Source organism: Anastrepha ludens, chromosome 4 (genome assembly GCF_028408465.1).
Source record: "Anastrepha ludens isolate Willacy chromosome 4, idAnaLude1.1, whole genome shotgun sequence".
Classification (NCBI taxonomy): domain Eukaryota; kingdom Metazoa; phylum Arthropoda; class Insecta; order Diptera; family Tephritidae; genus Anastrepha; species Anastrepha ludens.
In genome coordinates, this window is record NC_071500.1 from 124,285,246 (window position 1) to 124,310,646 (window position 25,401).

The following is a 25,401-nucleotide window of genomic DNA, read 5'->3' on the forward strand; positions in this document are numbered from 1 at the left end:
AGGTATAGGGGTTTCTAATAGGGGCAGGTCGGTGTTGGTAGGCTGCAACGACATATTGACGGTATTTGTTATTCAGTGGCTGACGTCAAAGGAAACAAGGTAAGTTACACGTATGAGCAGCGCACACAGATGATACAATTTTGTTCTAAAATGTTTAATGGCACAGTTAGTTACCCCTCCCAAAGGTGACATGAGCTGTCGAATCGACCCAGCTAAACATTTTCTTGTAGCGTTTTTCAGAGCTCCGTTCCATACTATTTCTGAATTTCAGCCGGATAGTCACACCAGCAGATACTTGACCGCTGTTTTGTTTCATATACAGTCTGTGTCAGAAAAAAGGAACCGCGATTATTCATGAAGTATAAAATATATATATTTATTTTTTTTTTACATGAAAGTAAGTACAAAACTACGAGTCGCTATTACTCAATACGCTGTGTAGTCTCCATCGTTGTCGAGTATAGCCTGGCATCTTCTTCATGCTTTGACATAGCTTTTCTGCGTAGCTCGTCGACAAACAAGACTAGATTTTGCGAATTTGGCACACAAGTTGTTTTAAATCATGGACTGGCCTTCCGGCAAGATGCGTTTTCATAGTTCCCCACACATTTTCAATGGGGTTGGCGTCTGGGGACTGGGAAGGCCAATCCAAAACTGTGACACCATTTTCTTATTTTGTTGTTCCTCAATGTGTTTTTCTGAGAGCAGTGATTTTGATGTGGGATAAAAATACCGCCTCAAAACTATTCGTGTATTTCTCACTCATTTTTGTTTGGTTGCGTTTACGGGAAAGTTTCAAACGACACTAAGCAAACACTAGCAAAAAGCAGAACGAATTATATCTTGAAGTTACTAGAGAAAAAAACGGTTCTTTTCTTCTGACACAGACTGTATATATGTGTATAAATATATAATTGGCGCGTACAGCTTTTTGTTTTCGGTGTTTGGTCAAGCTTCTTGTCCTTTTTGTGGCGTGCTTCTTAATGTAGTTACACAAATGAGGAATCTGCAGTTTCAAGCCGAATCCGGAAGGCAGATGCTGAGATTTTTCAAAGCAGAAATACTCTCTGAGGTTTGCCATTGTCAACAACGCACTCCCGAATAGTAGTCACACACTAACTCATTCGGCTACGGCGGCCGTATTGGCTTACTCGTATATGGGATTTATATGGGATTTCACACTGCTTCTTGCACTATTTCGGCCCGTCCTTATTGGAAACCCTATACATTTTTATGCATTACATATTAAATCTTTCGGGCGAGTACGCAACTCGTCGCAAGGCGTATATTTGGATGGATGGGCATACATATATTTCGGGAAAATAGTGGCTGCAGTCGTTAAATATAACATTTAAACTTAATTCATTTTACTTTTTTAATTTTCGAATTTTTTATTTTTTTACTTTTCGAACTGCGTGCACTTGGTCATGCATCCAACTTGCTACTTCTGCTATAGCCGCCATCCGCCTACCGTCAGCCACCGGGGGTATCATTGTAAGTTTTATGCGCCCAAAACTGGTTTTTTTATTTCAATTTTCTTTCAAAAGTTGATTAGGAGTAGCTTAGCGAACTTGCGCATTTTATTATGGCTACGTTTTTTAGGCATATTTCTTTATTATTGTATAATATTTTTTTTCATATGTAAGTAAGTGGAATTTCACCGGCCATCGCAGCTGATGCTTTCCATTTCAATTCAACCGGGCTATTTGGGTCATGTTCTTTGATTTCGATGTAACTCAAATATGTTGCTCTCTGGTCAAAATAATGAGACACGTATTTTTTTGTTCACCCGAAAAAAAATTTTTTCAAGAGTTATCGGCAATTTTGTTTTTCGGCTCAAACTCGATTTTTTTTAATTATATAAGAAACATTTTTTTTTAAATTCCCATAACTTAGTCAAAAATGAACCGATTTTAATAATTCTGGGGTCAAAATGATCGTCATTACTTACATGAGCGATTTCATGTAGAAACAGTTGCAAAAAAGTAGTTGAAAATTTTTTATTTTGCAAAACACAAAAAGTGCGAAACAGGTTTTTTACTCAAAAATTCATTACTCAAAAACAACTCATTTTAGCTACTGGGCATTCAGCTTAATTGAAGTTTGAGGTGTCCTCTTGATTTGGAAAAAGTTATAAAAAAAACAAAAATACGCTTTTTGAAATATTGAATTTCGAAAAAATTTCAATTTTTTTTCTTTTTTGCTAAATAAAAAATTTTAAACTACTTTTTTGCAACTGTTTCTACATGAAATCGCTTGTGTAAGTAATGACGATCATTTTGACCCCAGAATTATTAAAATCGGTTCATTTTTGACTAAGTTATGGGCATTTAAAAAATTTTTTTTCTTATATAATTAAAAAAAATCGAGTTTGAGCCGAAAAACAAAATTGCCGATAACTCTTGAAAAAAAACTTTTTCGGGCGAACAAAAAAATACGTATCTCATTATTTTGACCAGAGAGCAACATATTTGAGTTACATCGAAATCAAAGAACATGACCCGAATAGCCCGGTTGAATTGAAATGGAAAGCATCAGCTCTGATTTTACATGGTTGGTTCAAAATTCAATGAATAGTTAAATTCAAATTTAATACTTTCCCTATACTACAGATACATGCCCATCTAAAGAAACAGGAGGGATATTATTTAAATTAAATATTTCTTAAAGCCATTTCGCCACATTCGTATACTCTTTTATTTCCGATTTTTACGTAAGCTATGGTATATAAGCGGCACGCCCAGCATGCAAGTGCTCAATAATTATACCGAAATGCATCAAGTAAATAAGAGTGGAAGAATGAACAGCAGCGATAATCTCACGATTCCTAGGCGTGCTGACGAATTGATACCAAAAGTAATCGCACCAGCGGGTAATGCTCCCACTATTGAGGCTATTTTGATAGCACGGCAGCGACAACACACTTTGCCGATCCAAGGCCATGTAATAGGTACGTGTGATCAAGTCGATTCGAAGCACTAACGCAAAAGATGCCGCAGTGCGACTTTCTTGCTCCGTTTGCCGAACAATCCAGTGTCTCGGAATAGTCTTTGCAGCTGCTTTAGGTTAACATGCACCGCCTGATTTAAGTCGGATATAGTTCATGGTTCTTACTTCTCCTACAGCATTCTTGGAAAACCACGCCTAACCTCTCTGATAGTCGTCCTTGTTAGAGCTCCAATGTGAGTAGGTATAGCCTCTCTTCCCTAGCTGAATACGACTTGTGGTCGTCTCCGATTGCGACTCAGTCAAATAGGTGGATAAACGCAAGTCGCTAAAGAGGACCAAGTAAAGTCAACCACAACTTAGTAGGCAAACAAAGAAATACCACGATATCGATATAAGATCGCTTCTGCTATATTAGTATAGGCAAAGAAACTCAGAATTGGAGGTATATGAGATTTGCGACTTCCTTAAACACCTAAACACTTCAAAAATATCATGGAAATGGACAAAGCTTTCAATATATGTTAGCCGTCCTGGCGACTTTATGTTACAAATAGGGAAAAATGAGTACAAGGAGACGAAAAATAAATCATCCAGTTTTGTTTTTGAATAACTTTCTTACTAAATAAAAGGCAAAAATTTTGAAAGAAAAAAAAACATTTTGAGTGATGGAAGTCTTCATTTCACACAAGTGTCAAATATGGCTGACGTACGATGCCATTGGCAGAAATTATAAATCTTCTAATAGGATGATTAATTTTGAGCCACCTTGTAATGATTCTCCTCAATTTCTCCAGATTCTCGCTTCACCAATTACAACAAAATTTATCTGACTGACTCATATAGGTCTCACGACACAGGTGTATAACTGCGAACGAAGTAGCGGATGCATTGTATAGACAGGCTTGTGGCCTCGTTACGAATAAGATACGAGCCCTTCCTTGCTATTGGGCAATACACCGAGTAGAAGCATGAAAGTGAAGAGCTAACGCTAAGAGATGTTAGCTAGCACAAATCAGGCGAGATCCTTACTGTAGTGTGTAATCAAAAGGAGCTTTAGACAACTCATAACCCTCCCTAAGGATAAACAGATAATGCTCACCGACATTCTCACAGGTCAATGAGGATTGCGTAGGCCTCTGCACAGGATTGAGATATGGCTCACTGACTCTTGTCGTTTCGGCGACCAATCTACGTGAACCCAAGCGCACCTTCTTCTCGAATGTTATGATATAGCGCGAAGAAGATTGAGATTAAATAGGAGGACTGGGTTTTGATAAGGTATGATGAGTAAAGTGTCCACGAGTGCACCGACTGTTTGTTTGATGATAGAAGGAACTTGGTTTTGTGCTCGTTCACCACCAGACCCATTCGATGTCAATATCATCGGCATACGCCAGCAATTGTACGCTCTTATAAAAAAATTGTACCTCAGCGATTAAGTTCTGCGGCTCGCACGAAAGAGAATGTAGCTAATAATGGATAAAATTTCTCTCAGGCATCGACTTCTAACACTTTTTTCTTGTTATATTATATAAAGACTTATAGGACTAAATTTTGGAATTCAGAACAAAGCTGGAATATGCTGGACTATACAGAAATGGTATACTCTTGGTGCACTTTCAGGATTATATGGCGGCTTTTCTATTCCAATCATAACTTCTAGATTTGTTATGTTGTAATGCTTTTTTGTTTTTGTTATTGTTTTATGACTGAATCGCTTATGAGCAACTTTAGGCCCAACAGTAAGTTTTTAAATCTTAATCGAATTTAACTACTTGTTAGCGCATTTTGAATGGGCTTTTTGCGATCTACGTATCTCTACCTAAGGCGGGGAGATATTTTCATTCTGGCCGTAATTAAACGGCATTCAATCACAGTGCTTTTCTTTCACCTTACACATAATTTGTAGAACTTCTTTCGTTCCCAATGCGAGATATACTGCAGTCATCATAATCGCAGTAAAAACAGGTTAGCCAAGAAATGATGCATTGAAAAAATTACCAAATAGTTGCTCTTATTTATTATTATTTTTCTGGAAAACCCAGTATATCTGTGGTATTCGGAGCAGTGTGCTCGTTGCTCCTGTCCTCATTTCGGTTACACAATTTAATTAAATTTCGCAACCACAACGAGAAATAAACACAACTCGAAAAATGTGCAAAGGCGCAGACAAAAACAACAGTAAAATAAAAAAAATATCGAGTTTTATAAATGGGTTTTTAGTAAGAGAGAAAAAAGCCACATGAAATTGAAGTAAAGAAATGATGCAGTGAGTATTGCGAAAACGCAATCAAAGGCGAAAAAATCGAAGTGATCAAAGAAATTGTAAAAAGAAGTAAAATAACACAAAATCGAAATAAACTTGAAGATGAATTTTGAGTGCGAAGACATTTGTAGTTAGCTGCGCGTGAGCGGATAACCGTGGTGACCAGAGAATGCCGGATATTGTTGCATTTCGTGATGGCAGCGACGCTACGATATGTGATTTACATACATATGCATATACATACATACAGAGATCCATACATATGTTGTTATGCCTGGGTGTGAAACGTTGTGATGTGGTACCACCGAGATGTGCAGAAAATTTGTGTGCGTGTATATATGTATGTATGTATTATACATTTGCTAAACGTAAATCCAATGAAACTTCGAAAACGAGAGTTGATAATGGAGGAAACGCGAATTGCCAGCAAAACAGCAAAACAACGGAGTGTAAATATGCAAAGCAACAACAATTGCCATGGCTGAAGTTGTATACTGAAAAAAAGTCGACCAAAAATGCATAACCAAAGTCAAATTGCATAAGTCGGCTGTGATGCCAGCCACTGGCTTCGTCACGGCGTGAACATCAACAAAGTTAGGTGAGGTTAATTTATGTCTGCATATGAGCATAGCGAAGCGATCGAACGAAATCGAAATCGAAACTTGTAACTTGTAACTGCTGTGCTATGTACGCGTTGTGCTGTTGTTGTAGCAAAAATTGGAGATGCCGGAGTTGAGGTGATGGCGAATGCGTAAATCTGATCGAATGCAAACCAAACCAAACAAGTGTGCGACGACAAGACGCTGATGACGGTAAATAAGGCTGAGCGAAGCAGGTTGTGGCCAAGTGGAAGTCGAAAGATTTGATGATGGAATGTTGCCTTTGCAATCTGTATACACATACATATATATAATATATTTCAATATGATTAAATGTGTATGTGCATATGAGTGTGGCAGCTGCTGATGACACTGAGATGTGCAAAATCACAACTGGGTGTGTGCCATATACTTGCTCATACGTACATATGCTTGCGTGTGTTTGTGAGTAATTATGTTCGAAAAAGTGCAGCAATAACAAGCACACGCAATGCCATGCTCGTGTGTTGTTTTTGTGTAGTTTTTAGCTGGTAATCCATCAACCCATCAATCCACCAGTAATGTCAAATGTTCAAAAATGCAGCGCCGCTAAGCCTTCAACACCAACACCAACATCAGCAGCGACAGAGATTGGAACTGCTAACTTTAGATTTGGCAGCCAAAAACAACTTTAATAGCAGCTGTTGTGTTGGCGAAATTTTTTTCATCCGTGATTGACGAAAAAGCTCAAAACGGTTTTATTTTTACTAATTTTTATTTTTATTTTTTTTATTATATTTTTTATTTTTTTTATTTTTTTGTTTTTTTTTTACTGATTCTTACTATACGTCTTTGGATGTCTGTTGCGATAGGTTTGGTTGCTTCTTAATGAGCGGCGGATTTGGCAATAGTATTGGTTTTCAGCAGTGCCTGTCACTCCCACAAATAATTAAGCAAAGTAATGCCTGCAGACACAAAGAAAATACAACATCTATCAAGCGTGAATCGTGCGATTAGACTTAATCGATTAGATGATCAGTTCGTATATTTGCATGTACAGGGTGGTGCAAGTGCGCGCTTCTTTTTTAAACCCATATCAAATGCATATTTTGAATGAAAAATTATTTTTTGAAATTTTTAAAATTTCTTGATGAAAAAACAACAACTTTCTAGGTAAGAGAAAAAAGGTTGGCAAATATCAGCAATAAATTATTTATTTATTATTTTTTATTTATTATTTATTACTATTTCTATTTTTTTTTGCGGATGAGGAGGTTTAAAACGCCTAATGCATCACCAAAGCTGCCGTTGCAGCATTGGTATGTTCGGAGACTAAAAAATTACCCGTCGCCCTCCTTGGAACCGCTTTCTAGGTTCCACTTTTTCATCCTGATGATCTTCCATGTTTTCTTACTGCTTATCATCTTGTCGATTACATTTTCAGTGGTTATATGACCGACTGTAATCTCCAGCGTTCGACGTTCTTGCCTTGTGTTTCGTTTCTCCAGCGGTCTTATCGTTTCGCCCTTTATTTCATGCGCTGCACTTTTGTCCACATGTCCACAATTTTTCCTTCCAAATGCTAGTAAATCTATTGTATTGGATCGCTTATCACTTTCCCTTAGTGCGTGTGCTCACGGTTCAGTGCTATATAAGAGTACAGAGAGCGTGGTTGCCATCATTATATCCCGTTTGCTTTGGGTTGGTCTCCCTGTGTTTGCCTTCAGTCTACTAAATAGGGAAGTCATCTTCGCGCTTTCTCTGCTGCGTGGGCCAGCCGTATGCCTAGGTACTTTAGAACCTTTTTTGTGGTTAGCGTAATTGAGCAAGTTCGCATGCGAATTTCTAACTGGATGTGCTTCTTGGTTAGAAGTATTACCTCCGTTTTCTCTGTGGCTAATTCGAGACCACGTGAATCTAGCCACATTTGTGCCCGTATCATGACTTGGAGCTTCTTCAAGGTTTTGTTTTGTGATGACTGTGGCAATATCGTCAGCGTATCCGATTAGAAAGATAGTACCTAGTAGGGCATTTCTATAAGAAATATCTCGTCATAACTAATGTTCCAGCAGTCGGGACCGAGAATTGATCCTTGTGCCCCTCCGGATGGGATGTCTAAGCAACGACAACCCTCTGGGGGTTGACAGACGAGTTTGCGATCTCGCATGTATAATAATTTCGCACTTTGCGTTGTAGGTATGCCAGAATTTTGAACCTTACCTCTGAGACACATTTTATGCTGTAATTATTTATTATTATTTTGTTATTAAACCTTTTTTAGGCCAAAAATAAAATAATAAATAAATAAACGGAATTTTCTTAAAAAAAGATAAAAAAAGAAATAGGTGTCTCAATTTTTTGGATGTAGAAAAAATTCAATCTCTCTCTCTTTTTGATTTTGGGTTTTTGAGGTCATTCTTAAATCACACCAATTGCCATAGATTTTTCAATATCCAAATTTGGCCATTTTGTTTGTTTGTTTTGGAGCAAGTGAAAATGAGCATCGTCGGAGAAGATGATTTTTTGTGATGCGGATTTTAATTATTTTTTTACTTTTCTCAAACTCAATTGTTTTCATTTTAGAAAATTCTAGATCACTTACTTAATTGGATGAATTACTTAATACGAAAATTCAAGTTTGCCTACTCAAAAGAACTGTAACACCAACCAAAACACTGCTAAATAAGAAACTCGAGCTTGAAATACCCTGTATATGGCTTTGTCATTGATGCTCAGATCAAATTTTTTCAATTAAATATGTATTAAAAATTAAATAATTAAACATCATTTTTTAGCACTCCTCTTCAAAATGTTTCTATTATGAAAAGGGCTGCACCTTCATGCTGAGCAGCAGCGAATCAGCGTGATGTTGTGTTATCTGATGGCTGTTGTTGTATTTATAGTTTTTTTTTAATAGTTGCTTATTGTTCATCGAAGTAATTGTTCAACATACCTACATTCGCTTCCATTTGATTTGGCTTGCTATGAATCTGCGTGATATATCTGTATTGAATACTATAGGCACCATATAGTAAGCCCTATTGGCGGCCAGCATAGGTGAATGTGTTTGTGTGTGACATACCGGTAGTGCGAGGGGAGGTCAAAAAATATATATATGGTAAACGGTACGAAAACATATTTCTTCTTTCGGTATATCGTTTTTAAGCCTAATAAATTTATCAGACCTCCGATAATAGTTTATTTTTTTTTGCAATGGAAGAAATGCCTTCAATGTAGGCAGGAACCAGCATAGTCAGGGCAAATTGTTTTTCTGGAACCTTTTTTATTTTCGGATATAAATGATTATTTTAATGCTTAGCGCCTAGGCTATAGAGAGGACGAATTCGTGTTTTGAAGCCATATATATTCAGACCAGCTATCGCAGCAAGACTATTGTGCAGAACCCATTGACGGGCAAAATCTAGCCCATCTTTGTTTTTAAGAAACTTTTATTTTTAGTTTTTGTAAAAATGTAGCATAATGGTGGTAGAGGAGGTATTGCCTGAGTGACACCGCCCAGACCCAATTAGCACAAAAGATGCCATTCGAAACACTCCTTTTTCACCCACTGCTTTTCATTAGAAGAACCATCTTGATTTGACTATGAATTTGCCTATATCGTCTATTTTCTTTTCTGCAATTTCTTCTAAGTTAACCAATGGGAATTCTCCCAGCATTCTACAGTCTGTGTCAAAGGAAAAAAAACTGTTTTTTTCTCTTGTAACTTCAAGTTATATTTCGTTCTGCTTTTTGCTGCATCATAGTCCCACTCAAAGGCTACGACGCCAGTGCTAACTCAGGTTAGTGTCGTTCGAAATTTTCCCGTAAACGCAACCAAACAAAAATGAGTACGCGAAGCTTTTTGAGGCGGTATTTTTATGCATGCATTCGAAAGGACCGAAATTATCTGGAAAAGTAATTAAAAAATCGAAAAGTTTGTTGTGATGTAGAATCAGCAGTATAAGGTGTACAAAAATGTTGATGATTTTACCGAGCGCGGCTTGAAGCAAGTGACGACAAAAAAAGCAGGATAAAGTGATCGTCCAACTTTTTAAGAAGGGTCCCGCTTGTGACAACGCCAAGCACGATCAGTTCTTGCTGAAGAGGGAATATATTATATGTGAGTATCAACACCATCGAACGACGACTGAGGAGGCGAACATATTCTACCGTCCTGTATCATCAAAACTGCTGCTCTCAGAAAAACACATTGAGAAACAACAAAACAAGAAAATGGTGTCACAGTATTGGGCTGGCCTCCCCAGTCCACAGACGCCAACCCCATTGAAAATGTGTGGGGAACTATGAAAACGCATCTCGCTGGAAGGTCAGTCCATGATTTAAAGCAACTCGTGCGTCAAGTTCGCAAAATCTAGTCTTGTTTGTCGACGAGCTACTCAGAAAAGCTGGTTTAAGGAATAAAGAAGATGCCAGGCTATACTCGACAACGATGGAGACTACACAGCGTATTGAGTAATAGCGACTCGTAGATTTGTACATACTTTCATGTTAAAAAATTTTAAATATATACTTTTTATACTTCATGAATAATCGCGTTCCCCTTTTTCTGACACAGTCTGTATATCTTAGAGCACCCAGACTTAGGCACTCACGCAGATGGTGAAGCACTGGTCCCTCAAATTCTTCTTGATTGCAGCTTCTCCATTTTGCACATCTTAAAAACACCATCCAACCAGCCAACTTATATGGCGCAAAATTAATCATCCAATTCTTCTGAAAGTTTTTTATTAAATAAAAAAAATAAATAATTTTGACAAATGGAAATCTTTATTTTGATATTTACGCGCTCCGTGGCTTGTCTGTTTGCATACTGGAGCTGTCGAGTTTACAAGTTTCAAATATGAATGACGCGCGACGTCATTCGCAAAAAAATAAAATATAAATCTTCCAATCAGGTGATTAATTTTGCGCCACCTTGTATGAATACCGTTTAAGATTTTAATTCGAAAACTTTTATTTTCATTCCCAAAATTTGGAAATTTTAAGGAGTCGTAACTATTTCTTTCCTAGGCGTACAAAGTGGTGCTTGGGGTGCTCAAAATAGATTTCATTCACTTGTACAAAAAGAATCTTGACGCGAGAATACTGGGACTTAGACATTTAAATTGCGTGTTTCTCGATATGGTTATTGTAATACATAGTAATACATTTACAAATCAATTAAGATTTGGAATTTTCTACATTACATACTTTTTTTAATAGATATACGTGAATGTTTATTGAATCTTAGTATTTATAAGAGTATTTATGTATGAAGAAAACCACCAACTATCGATGGTAGCGAATTCAAACTCAGTAATCATAAAATTAATTTTGTACCCAATTTAAAATGTATAAGCTGCTAATAAAAAATCAAGGCCTACAACAGCCATAACAAGTGGCCTGGCTCGTTTGTTAGAAAAATCCAAAGACCGTAATTAATTACGACATCTTCACATCTTCAGTTGCTCAACGAACCTTTATGTCATTTTTGCATTTATATATTGTATATATGTATATATGTACATATGTATGCATGTATATATATGTATATTTATTTTTCAATCAAAGCGACACCAAAGAAAAAAGTCCCCCAAAAGTTCAAAGAAGCGATACGCACGAAATGCTGTTTACACCAAATTTTGAAGTCTGCAAGCGGATGTTTTCGTGGTATATGGCACATACATACCTAGTTTTTATATATGAATAAGTATGCATATGTAGACAGGCAAGTAATCGCACTTTAGAATGTGAATGCTTGCTGAGGCTACATACAAACATAACTGCAATGGGAAGATGTACATGTAAATGTTTTATATGCAGGAAAATGAAATACTAATTATTACATTTCATTTGAATAGGTAAAATTCATTGCATCATTTTCTGTTTTTCCTAAAGCACCTTATAGGCTCTTCAGCTGGGCCTTAGGGCACACAATACGGAACTTAAGACTCTTATCACCGCAACATTTACATCATCAAATGAGTCCAGTGAAGAGATCACCACCTGGCTCTTGGTAACCTTAATTCGCGAATCCGCATGAAAAGAAACAGAAAATAGAGGAAAGCCATGCATTTCATAGTTAAATTTAGCATTAAAATATTACAATTTTTCCCTTCGTCCCTAGGAATAACTCAATCCAGTCCCTAAGTGCAGACATTATTTACCTTTGTCGGACTGTCAATGTGAAGTTTGCTCATCTCATCAGAATCTCATTTAGGTTCTGTAAAATACTAAACAGCTGCAGATAAACTTTCATACGGTTTATTCTGCAATTAGGTGCGTTTCGGGGAAAGCAATTTCTATGCTCCAGATCTAGCCTGGTTCAGAACGCTGAGAAAACAATGCCTAGTGTAAATATTGCACCCATTTATTAGGTGCGCTAGTCGATTCTAACATAACCTAAGCGTCATAAACCAAGCTTAGACATATGGTAAACAAACTGTTTCGACACATTAGTGATTATGTTTTGATATCATTTACTTTGGGTTTTGTGGAAATGTCTGATTTTGTGCCGAATAATCGTCATTTGCGGGAAGTGTTTCCTCTTTCATTCGAATAAAACGGCGCCTGAAGCGCATTGAGAGTTACAAAAAGCTTAAGGAGATGCTGCTTTAAGTGAAACAACGTGCCGAGATTGGTTCCGTGGCTTCAAAGACGGTGATTTTAATGTTGACGACCGTCCGCGTGAAGGAAAACCAAAAACTTTCGAAGACGCTGAATTGGAGACATTGCTCAATGAGGATCCGCCAATCCATTTCCACGCAATTGCATGCTTTGGGAATGATTCAGAAACAGGGGGCTTGGATTCAAACTGCTCCAGTGGCAAAAAAGGAAGGGGTTTCTTCATCGCACCGTGACGGGTGATGGAACATGGATTCATAACAGCAATCCAAAGGAAAGAAAGTCATGGGGACTGCCCGGTCGTGCTTCTACGTCGTCGTCTCGGCCGAATATTCACGCTGCGAAGGTTATGCTACGTATTTGGTGGGACCAAGTTGGTGTTATTTATTATGAACTGAAACCAAGCAAAACCATCAATAGAGATCGGTATCGACTTCAATTGATGCGATTGAGCCGAGCACTGCGCGAGAAGCTGCCTCAATACACGGAGAGGCATGAAAAAGTGATTCTACAGTATGACAATGCTCGGCCTCACGTTGCCAAACCCGTTAAAACCTACCTGGAAACACTGAAAGGGGAAATACCACCCCACCTCCATATTGTCCAGATATTGCGCCGTCCGATTATCACTTGTTCCGATCGATGGCACATGGTCTAGCTGACCAGCAGTTCCATTCATATGAAGACATCAAAAAATGGCTTGATCCGCGGATAGCCTCTAAAGATGAACAGTTTTACCGCGACGGTATACGAGATCTACCAGAAATATGGGAAAAAGTAGTAGCCAGCGATCGGCAATACTTTCAATGATTCACTTGTAACCATTTTTTCAGAATAAAGTTGTATTTTCATCAAAAAATTGCGCACCTAATACTTCAATAGTGAAAGAAACGGCCATAACATCCCTTTTATTCTGACGATGTCTGTCTTTTGTAAACGTGGCCGCCATAACCTTGAAACTATTTCATCAATTCGATTTTAACAAACTGCATTTTATGGGATTATAATATTTATTCAATTTGGCTGCACATATTTGAGCCATACTTTGTGTTAAGGGAGCAGCTCCTCAATGCAACGATTTTCTCAATCATTGTTTGCGATAAACTGAGAGTATTTATTATCTTGAAATAAATTACATATTAATATTCATGCTTAAATGAATATACAAAAATATTGTTGAAATAAAAAAAAAAATAAAAAAAATGGCGGCGCTACTGCTGCCCCAACGTAGATCATTTCATTTGTGCCGTGGAATGTACAGCCTCTTGTAATCAACTGAAATCAACCAGATAAAAAGTTTTCACTGAAATAAATTATTCCACTTTGTACATACCTATTTTTAACGAAAAAAAAACAAAAAAATGAAAATTTTATGTAAAATCGAAAAAAATTACACGTTTTTAAACAAATTGATCAAAACAATATTTTTAGTGATTATTAATAAAAAATGTGAGGGGCATGCAAAGGCCAATATGTGAAGGAGTATCTCTGTAAAATTTTAAGTTGATATCTTGATTACTTTTTGAGTTATATTCGACAGCGCGCAAAAAAAACGTTTTCCGAGAAAAACACGATTAAAGTTTTCGTTCTTACTCATCTTTCGTTCTACGCTCATCACTTCTCTGACTTTATAGGGACTTTTTAGACATTTTTTAAGCTAAAAACAGTGAAAAGGTATTCTTTAGATTGTAAATGAATTTTAAAAAAGAAAAATTTAAAAGTGCTGGAGGAGCTGCGCTTCTTTAATTTCTGCGTCCGTTGGGGAGTAATCGACTCCAAATCAATTGAATTTACCTTGATAACTATTTGAGCATCTGTATTTGTTTTCCTTTGAGTTTTTGCTTGACTCTTGCTCAAGCATTTTCAACAGGGTTGGCATCAGGTGACTGTAAAGGCCAATCCGTCATATCAATTCCATTTTGCTGTATCCACTCTATACACCTTCGGCTTCCATACGTGGGATCTTTGCCCTTTTGTAAAAGCTTGGCTAATTCGCTAGTTCTTTCAAGTATCTTTACAGCTGATGGCAGTGATGCTTTTGACGTGATAACGTCTTATAATTCGATTTAGCCGGCTGCAAGCACGAAAAAGTGTGTTGTTATCTTGCGCAATCATTGTTATCTTGCTCATGCGTCGTTACCTAGCTTGAACTGCTAGCGAAAGCGCGGAACGAACGACAAAGAGCACAATCAGCCCCCGCATTCGGCAACGTTCGACATCTGGCTCTCTCCTACTTGAGTGAGCATATAACGGGTGATTTTTTAGCTATTATCTTTTTAAACAGTTGGTTTAAATAGCTGACGCACGTTTCGTGTTTTGTTTCTCTATCAAACATCTTCAGTTTGGTCTATAATTTAACCATATAGCTCTTAAAAAATCACTCTTTATATGCGCATATGTACATATATAAACTCACATATTTGTATTTGCATATGCCTTCTTCCTGTGTGCATGGTAATGAACCATTTCTCTGTTGAGATTAGGACAATGATAGGAAAAGTAGGAAATGAAAGTGGGTGTTTCGAGTGTAATGTGTCTTGAAAAAGGCAAATCAATGATGTTGCCTCTTGGTGTTGTTGACTTATTAACGTCTGATGCATAATGAACATATCTTTTATTTGATATTGTGTTTGATAAATGTTTCGTCATTTTTCACGTTTGTGTAAATGTAACTTGACCTATTCCATTGCGATTCCATTTACCTCCTTCTCTATATCCATACAAAATATCTATCAAACAAATAAAATTAAAATTTTCTTTTGACAAATGCAACCATTCCATAGTATCTTCTTATGACGTTGTCACGATAAACTATCGTCAGTAAACCGACTTTACAGACAACCTCTTTTTGGTACATTTGACGGTAAATACAAATGAACGTTCAAATTATTTTTCGGAGAAGCAGCCCGAAACATGAATCTTAATTGGATGGTTAACAGTTCGATGAAGTTGTCGAATAGCAGCAGAACACCACGTCCGACACATGCAACTATTCGCCCAAAAGGAAGATTCACCCGTGAATATTACATTTGTCCAATTCTGTTCTGAATTTGCCTTAGCTCAAGCAAGCCTTCTTTCAATGTGTGATAATGAGAGCAGCGGGTTCTTCTAGAATTTCTGGTCTTCTGCACGTAAACATCAAATCGTGTCTTTGCTTCTAAAAAATCAACGTGATTTTTGACCTACCTGAAATTTGCACTTTATTACACCAAAATTCAATGATATATAAAACTGCATACCCGAAACTTTTTTGAAAATTCTGAGTAAAAAGTTTGAAATTTGATGAATATATGCCGAATTCTTACAAATTTTGTACAAAGCTTTGCTTTACATGGTTTTTCTTGTATGTAGTATGGCAACACGAGACTATTATTTATGTAATTTTATTCTTATTGCCAAACGGAGACTACATACCTGTAATTGGTCTTTTCATGCATACATATATACATATGTTCATGTGTATCTACTATATTTGGTTACGCCATTGTTGCATTTTTTTTGGCAGAACTAAGTGTCATTTGCATGTTTATACATTTCTGTGATGTCAAACAAACATTTTGAAATAAGTTTCCGCGCGTAAGAAAGCAGAAGAAAACATAAATATTCATAATTTGACGTCAATTCAAATGCAAACGTAACATGTTTAAGACGTTAAACTAACCAACTGAATAAAAACTAAGTGCTTTGAATTTTCATAATTTCAACGAAAACTATGATAATTATTCGACCACGATGCATATTTGGCAGAGCATAAAGAGTTTTTTTGTTTTTTTGAAAACGTTGCTCACGGATTTGCACATGTGTTTGGTGAGTACACTTAGCTCACTGGCTTCTGGATTCTGGTTTCTGATTTCGCGCCTTGTATAAGTTTCATCTTTATAAAAATGTGATTGGGATGCAAAGCAAAACTATTGAGTAACTAATTATCGTACTTAAAATCTAACTTCTAGCTGATTTCTATTACAAGCGCAGCCTGGTTAGCTCTGATACTTTACTTTATGATGACCTATGGGATTTTTATTTTTTTTGAACTTTTTTTTATCCAAAACTATGCCCTAATGTTTGACTGTGAGAACCCCGGACCCATGCTAGCTCCACCTCTAGTCACTTCTGCTCCTCTTGATGAACCAGCTTACGGGCTTGTAGGGTAAGATGTCTGCTTGAAATCTTTAAAATAAGTCGAAGGACACTGGAAGGTTCTTGAGCACGTTGAGGAAACGGTGAATTTATATTATTCTCATCACTGATTTCAGCGACGATGTTTTTTCTCTAGCGTGCAATGTAGGCAACCACGTTTAAGGGTGGAAGGCAGTTCGAGATAGTATTTAAAGTATAATATACTATATCTTAAAAACATTGTGAGAAAATTTTAAGTGAACCCGACAAATACTTTTATCAAAATGCGTTTTTCTCCAAACTATGTTTTTTGAACTGGTGATTACAGCCGTTTTGTAGATTTCAATAAAACTTATACTGCTTTTGAAAAACATAAAAAACTCGTGCCTGGTCGAATGATTTCTTTTTTCACAAATTTCGTTGATTTCAAACAATCAATTGTCGGTTTCGGAAAAAAAACTTCGATTAGGCACAGGATTATCTATTAATAAAACTAATTTCTCTTGCCCGATTGATTTTAGAAGAAACCAAGGACTTGTGATGATCACCGCAAGGGACTTCTGAAGAAACGGGCTCCACATACATAAGTAGCGATAACTTTAACAGTTATTAATTTTTTTTTTGAAGTTTTGCTGAAGTCAAGTCGAAACATGAATTATGTTTTTATTTTTGTGAAATAAAGCAACTGACTAGCAAACAAAAAAGTTTCAATTCATTATTTTTTCGGGCCTCTGACTACTCTTAACCCCTTATGACTTCATATGGTTAGGGGCAGAACACATCCTTTTGTTTGGAAGAATATCATTTAAACCCATGACATGTCTCGAATGATGTTCCACCAGCAGATATGCGTTTAAAAATATTTGCAAAATTTTTTTGCTTTTTAGTGCAGGCAACTTAATTAAGCACCAGTGTAATAGAAATAAAAACTGATAACATTTCCGACCAATAATTCTTTTGTAATAGTTTAACGCCTTTGTGGTGCCGATAATTCTATTTCATGAAGTAGTTATTCCAAATTAGTTTTAGAGGCATATAAAATTTACTAATGCAAGCATTTTTATTGTTAATCTGTATTTAAAATTTTGGCATTTGAGCTGACCACACTACGAAATCCGTTTTGGTTACCAATTAGCAAACTTCGTTACTTGTTTTCTAAATTGGTCGATATGCAAATGCGCCGAAACTGGCGTCGTGCTGTTGAACATTGGGCGCAGCTAAATTTGTACTCTTCAATCATATTAAAATTAATTCCAACATCCACTTGGTAACCGGGCATTAAGCCAAAAACAGTTAACTACTTAAAGCAGCCAGTAATCTCTGGTATGTTGTACAATAACCGGGGAAGAGATAAGTAAGCATTTATGTATGCGTGTATGCGTGTATGTGTATATGTACATATAATATGTACATATATAAGTATAAAGTTTAAAATGCATAAAATAAAGACAAACAATCTAAATGATGCCGTTAAATATGCCGCTGTTGACTCTACATATATTGTAGAAAAACGCGGTATTCGATTATTGGTGTGACCAAAAAACAAGAAATAAGAGAAAAAAGAGAAAAAAATGATAAAAATAATTTTGAATTACAAATTAGCAACTACGATTTTTTGTCGTTGACTGAATACAAAATAAGTGTACTTAAAATAAATTTACTCCTAATGTTGCATGTTGCGGCAAGCAGCAGAAATAGCATCACATTGTAGCTAAATTGAAATTACAGCCGAGCGAAGAAAGAGCAGTCCCCTGCGCCAGCGAGCAGTAGTGCAAGCGTGCGGTCGGGCTGGCTGGTGGTTGATGTCTTCAAGGCGCCGACGTCTGCAGCAAGCAGTCGTAGTACATCCAATAATTGCCCTACGCCGTCCGCTTATGCTTCGCCGCCATGCCGTAAATCGGCTTTAATTTGGTATTCAGACATGCACTGGTGGTGGTGGTGGTGGTACAACTGGAATCTCGTATTGGCCCGCCGCCATCGCCCTCTAGATATTACTTGTAGTATCTACAATGGACCAGCGAGCGCACACCGTTTCAATGGTTCAGTATGCTAATGCTGGCCATTTTGTTTAAATTTTCACTTTTTATTTAACCAAAATAAAATTTTGAATTCGATTTCATTTGAGCCCAACGTCAGCTTTAGCTGCTATGCGGCAACACTCGTGCGCTGTAGCCACAACCGGTGGCTAGTGGCTGGTGGCTGGTGGGACTGGTTTTGTCTGTCATTTGGGAGATTACACAAACGTAGAAAAGCATGACATAGATCTATGTATGAGCGCGCACATTTACACATACATACATACGCGTATGTAGATATGCATTATTTGAACATGGTGAAATAAATTAAAAGAGGATTTGAAGACCGGAAAAATTAGATTTATAAAAATATACAAAAGAGTGGAACTGGTTAGTAAGTTAGTAGGTTTTTATGGAAATAAGCAATTAAGCATGAAACGGTTAATGTAGAAGAAATTGTGCTTAATTTGTCTGTATAGGTGTTCAGTAAATTTATGGCTGATTATACATGCATGTGTAGCGTCAATGCGAATAAGAACCAGTGGACTGACATTTTCTACGGTTCGTAATTATAAGTAGCTCTGCATTTAATGTATCTTTTAGTCTCACTCGGAAAAATAAAGTTTCGGAACATCTTTAAGTATTTTGCCGTTATGAAAAGTTCACTTAAATACAAGGTGGCGCAAAATTAACCTCTCTATCGGAAGATTTATAATTTTTGCAAGCGCGGCGTAGTACGCTAATCATATTTTGATAAGACAAGCAGTGGAGTGCGTAAATGTCATAATAAATCTCTCCATCACTCAAAATCTTTTTATTTATTTAGCAAAAAAGTTATTCAATAACAAAATTGCATGATTAATTTTGCGCCACCTGTTATAACTTTACCAATTCAACCATGAAAAATGCCCACCTCATGAAATTTATGAATGCACTATGAACTCTATTTACAAGTGAATGTAGAATCATCCCATTTTCAATAACATTGTACGAAAATTCGTTGGAGAATTATTCACAAGCTTTTGTTAGGTTAGGTCAGGTATATTTGGCTGATCCCCTCCTTACCCTGAATGAAGGCATATTATCTTTAATGAGTACCCATTGTAATATTGTTGTTGAAATTCTTTCCAATATCACTAGCCCTCCGTTGGACACCTTTTTTAAAACCTTCGGTTCTGTTTTTTTTGTCCGATTCTGTTTTTTTGTCCTGTTCGAGGATACTTTTTAAAAGCTTATATCTATAAATCGATTGCAAATCAAATTTTAGAAAGCTACCTGGAAACTCAAGTCGTTAGCTATAAAAGAAATTGTTAAATTCGCGTCCAAAGTGGAAAAAGCGAGTCTGGCCACACCCGGGTACCCAACGGATGGCTAAAAATATAATCAATTTGTAAATTTAGCAACCTCAATACTTCAGGACTGTTCGACTAACAAAGTGCTGATGCAAGTAGAGTCTTACTCTCCTCTGAGCAGAGCATCGCCACGGTAAAAGTCATTCTCAGCAGGTCTATTGCAGGCTACGCACTAAACTGAAATCGATCGGTGATGATTCTGGTAATTTGACGTAGTATAGAACATTGTATGTGAATGAGGTGGTCTGATCTTTTTTTTTTTTTTTAATCAGACTTGTTGTGCTATTACAAAAGTGGGTTGTACCGACCTGTTTCAGGAAGTTAGCTCTAAGTCAAAGTTAACACACAGTTAAGTATACACCAGAATTATGAAAGGTACTAATACTAGGCAGTGAGGCTTTACAAATATTAATCCTAAAGTTCCAAGAAGAAAAAATGCGTAAGAAGAGATTTTATACTTCGCCAACTAATCATCTACGCAACAGTTGACTACCATGCTGACTAGCACCCATACGAAGTGTGTGGGTTAAATGCCAGTTAGCTGATTTAGAGCTTGTCTGCACTCGATCGCTATTCTCGATGGATGTTTTTGAGCAATTGAGTGATTTGTTGGCCTTCTACTTTCCGGAGAAAATAGTGATTGATTAAAATTTATCAGATAGGACGGCGAAACTCTCTAGGAGCAACTCCCTTATTTTCAACTGAAAGCGTCCCATGAATGCGTTTTTTGGGCTGATAATAATGCCCCAAAATCAATAATTTAACGTCAAATTTTACAAAAACCAAAAATTACTGAAAGACGGTATTTAAACCATAAAAATGGATGTAGGTATTTATTTTTTATTTACATCGAAAATTTTTGGGTGGTTTTGAAGACAAATACAAGAAAATACAATATAATAGGACATCCCTATCAAATCTGATCTCAAAAAGGGGATACTTGAAGGTTTAGGTTATACTGGCTGGCCAAAGCCACGCAGATACCATTTTAGCGATACAAGATCAGAGTCCTATTTAGTGACAAAATGCATCACTCAAGATGCGCGTACTGTTCGCCAATTTTAGGAGTCGCTCGAGCTTCAGTTCAGAGATAGATCCTAGCCTTTCAAAGCTGTGAGCACCCAGGTAAAATAGTTTAGTTTTCGAGAGACCCGGACCGTAGCGTAGAAGATGCCCCAAGGTTTCTCTTGTACCCGGCTCATTACATTTACCGGCTCCTCCATTTTCCTCCGTACATCAGTTGCGTGAGCGATCTGGAGTTGGTTACACTTCGAGTGCCGGATCCTGTATTTAAGCTACGGCGTAAATTTTCTGTATGGTTTAGTTCTTGTTTGCATTACAATGAAATTAATGGATATTTTTTTATGTAATATTTTTTTTTAATTGGGCTGCATAAAAAATATTTTAAAAATTGGCTGGAAGTTTCATTTCTTCAGAAAGGTCTGAAAAATTCTTTAATACAAATTAAAGCTTTTAAATGAATTTTAAATTTTGAGCCGTAATGCTCGTTTTCTTTGAAAAAAAAACATTATTTTAGTTTTACATTAATTTAATAAATAAATAAAATAAAATAAAACAAAATAATTTCAAATTTAAATTAAAAAAAGAAATTCACATTTTACTGCAAGTTTCATGTCATATTTTATGCTTCTGCTACTACCGTAAACTTAGCGCACAGGCCCAGTAGTAAGTTATCGTCCCATTAGTTTCTCGAGGTGATTCGTGTGTGTGTCATGGTTCTAAATTCATTAGAAGCTCATCAGCTCATAGAGACTACTCGATTTTCAAGCAACTTATGTACATACATACATACACACATATACATATATGACCCGCTGACTACTCGAATATGAGAAGCATGGATATTCTTAGAGCAAAATTAAATATGCTAATATCTCTTGTATGATAATTGGCTGTGTCTTCACTTTCATTATGTTAAAATCTAAATCAAGTTATTCTGTATTCAATTGATAGATTTTTTATGGTTGAATAGCATTTTAAGGTTTTTAGAAGCTGTACGGTTTTGTTTATGTAAAATTTTATTTCAAACATGAGCCAGCTTTAGGAAGTTTTACGGCTATTTAATATTTATGTACCAAACAGGATGGTAGGAATTTAAGATTAAATATTTAATCGAGACCCCGACTATATGATAATTTAGGTAATAAAGTATGGCCCTGTGCATGAAGTGTTGGGGTGACAATTATAAAAGTTATAGAATGTTTTAACTAAGGTATACATATTTGATAAAAAAAATAGTCGAAATTTATCGTTTAACACGCTTTTTAAAAAAAAAATTTATACTAAAAATTACCTCAGTTTAGTTTTCAGATATTTGCTTATATGAATTATTCCGTTACAAACTCGTTACAAAGCTCAACTCTCGATTTCTATATTTTTTAGAAATAACTGCCTTAACACATTGACTACTAAGCGGACTAGCCGAAAATCTTAACCGGAGGCAAAGCATGATTTTTGTGGCGCAAAATTAATCAAAACATTTATAATTTTTTCAAAGGACTACGTGCAAACGGACAAGCAATGGTGAGCATCAAGGTCAAAATAAAGATTTCCATCACTCAAAACCAGTGTTTTTAATTAGGAAAAACGTTATTCAAAAGCAAAATTGTATGCTAAATTGTCGAAAAAATGATATCAATCGATTAAGCCATGAATTCGCATTTCTGCCCATTCGCACACAGTAAACGGAAGTATATGCGGAGGTGCCTTAAGTGATTGGGCCACTGCAGCAGTGGAAGAAATAAGCCGATTTTGGAATTTTTTCAGTACGACGTGGTTTTTGAAAAATATTAAAAAAAACCTTAAAATCTCCAAAAAAATTGCATTACAATTTTTCATAAAAAATAATAAAATACGAGTATATTTCAAATATGTACTATGGCATAATTGAAAAAAAAAAAAATTCAAAATTACAAGCCAATCGACCAACTTTGGTTGGAGTTATGTGGCCGGGCGACTTGAAAAATGTAGTTTCGAGAGGAGCGAGTTAAAGTGTTCGGTATCGTAAGCATCGGTCGGAATGTATTGTAGCTGCACTGAAATTTAAAATCCTTTGGGTATGAAATTTTGTAAGTATTAAAAAATAAAATAAATAATTGACGCGTACACCCCTTTTTGTGTTTGACCGTTGTTGTTCCACAAATATAATATATTAGAGCAACTTTAATGCAGCAGAAAAAAAATGTTGCTGTGAGAACTGTGAAGTGATAGTGGTATAAGCGTTCCTCAGAAAGTCGTATAAAAAAAAATCCAGCTAAAAAAATTCTATACAAAAATAGATGAAATATTCACATTAATAAAATCTAGTAAAGCAAATTTAGGCAAAGGAACACAGGTTTCTATGACTTTAATACTTATTTTGCCACTCAAATTTAAGAATAAATGACATATGTAAATACAATTTTTTGCGTATTTCAATCAAAAATAAAAAAAGAATTTACACAGATAAAATTTTAAATTCATGAATTATGTAAAGCTACAGCGAAGACCCAATTAACAGAATCACTGGCAATAAGTGGCCTTACGCGACGTTGAGTTATTGGAGTACCGCTGTTATCGCTTATAGATAATAGCAGCCTTGAATTGTATAGTTTTTGTATAGATACATAAATATAAATATATTGTATATATATATGTATAGATTCTTTCATATTTTATAATATGCGCGTACACCCTTTGGGCCGAGTTTCTCCTCCAATTTGTGGCGTGCGTCTTATAGTATACGAGTACACTATAAAAAAAATATATGATTTTCTTCTTGTTTGGAAAAACCACATAAATTCAAATAAAAAAATGGCTTAGTGTATATTTAAGGCTACTCTACAAAACTTGATTCGAAAGCTGTTGAAATCGGACAAGAATATATTGTAAATACACTCATCTCTCAGATATAAGCAGTGATAATTTGACTGGATTTTCCCTTATGGTGGTCACACTCACCAACGTAAACGTACGTCCGTATCAGCTGATATGATGGAAGAGCCATCTACGATACTACGGAATGGAACGGTGGTGAGAATTGATTTACAAGGGGCTCTCATTAGTTTCATCGTATCAGCTGATACGGGCGTACGTTTACGTTGGTGAGTGTGAGCACTATAAGTCTGTTTCAAAAATTTAAAAAAAAAAACAGGATCGTGTCCACATTCACCATTTATAAATTTTGATTTACGCCCGTTTGTCCGTTCGCCTCAGTTTGGCTAACCGAAGCAAAATTGTGAGAGGTAAGTTCGGCTTCTACGTCAACGTTAGACGTTGTTCAAACGGCAGCGAAGTAACATGAGCGAAGGCTGCGTTTATTTTTTTCGTATATCACTCGCACAATCTCAGTTTTATGGTGAACTGTCATTTTCATGGCCACATACTCGGTTACATTAGCAAATCATGTAGCGTCTAGATGTTGTTTCAATGTAAAATATATATACATAAATGTAGAATCTTTGAGGCAAAGACTAAAAAGACGTTAAAGGTTGTCCAGCAACACCCAGTTATCGTTCATAACCCATACACTCTAAACTCACCCTCCTTACCATCTCATGACCATCCCTCCCAACCTTCTCCTTTCGTCCCATGGTTTTCACTTTCACCTCACCTTCTTCATAAAGGACGAATTCGTTTATCTTCGTCCAAGTGTGCTCATTCCTTGGGCAATCATTCCAATCTAACCCAACCTAACCAGCAATACTTAGCGCTACAGCAGCAATATTCGCAACAGAACGTCCAATTTTCGGTCTGCCCGTACTTTTTCTATCCATAAAGCTTACTAAAGTAGCTGCAAAGATTGCACTTCAATATCTGCTAATAGGGAATTTACCAAGCTCCATGTGCCGTTTTGAGAAGTTTTAATTTATTTTTGCTTATTTGAAAGCATGACGTTCTAGAAAGTTGGATTCGTGTTCAGTACAGCGGAGTACAGTTGATCAAAACTGCGGTTTAGCGCTACTTGGGGAGTGCCCGAGTGGCACTTCAACAATTTCATTTACCTACAATCAACTCGCAAATACTGCATGCGAAGGAAAGTTGAATATTTTCAGGGCTGTCAGTGCTGCAATCCGTAAATGATTGTGACTTCGGGTTTCACCAGAATACAGAATACTCTTAACACTTTCGATAATTTATTTGTGGTAGGTACCTTTTACGCACATTTTTTCATTTATCTCCCTTCAAGTGAAGAAAAAATACGTTTATTTTGATTTTGTTTATATTTTTTTATTTATTGGTTTCGGTTTTTTCCACAAATCTTTATATCAATCAATTAATTAATATTTAATTGTATGAATGATACAGAAGGAAAGTTTCACATACATTAAAAATTATGTAATAAAAAATATTTAAATATACGTACAATAAAACATACTACAAATTAAAAATTTTCGCATTAACGCTTTGTGTCTCATCTGTTTCTCCCTAACATTTTGTGTGTGGCTATATGAGTATTTATCGAAAATATTTAATATCATATGTGGAGTTTTTGTTTTCTG

At 36.2% G+C, this 25,401-nt stretch overlaps 1 long non-coding RNA gene across 1 annotated transcript; it reads left to right on the forward strand.

The window, feature by feature from the left end:
* On the forward strand, nt 1-22,445 carry LOC128862480 (uncharacterized). The gene is made up of 2 exons (XR_008454485.1): nt 1-99; nt 22,304-22,445. It is a non-coding gene; the product is annotated as an uncharacterized LOC128862480 (long non-coding RNA).
* The last annotated feature ends 2,956 nt before the right edge of the window (nt 22,446-25,401 follow it).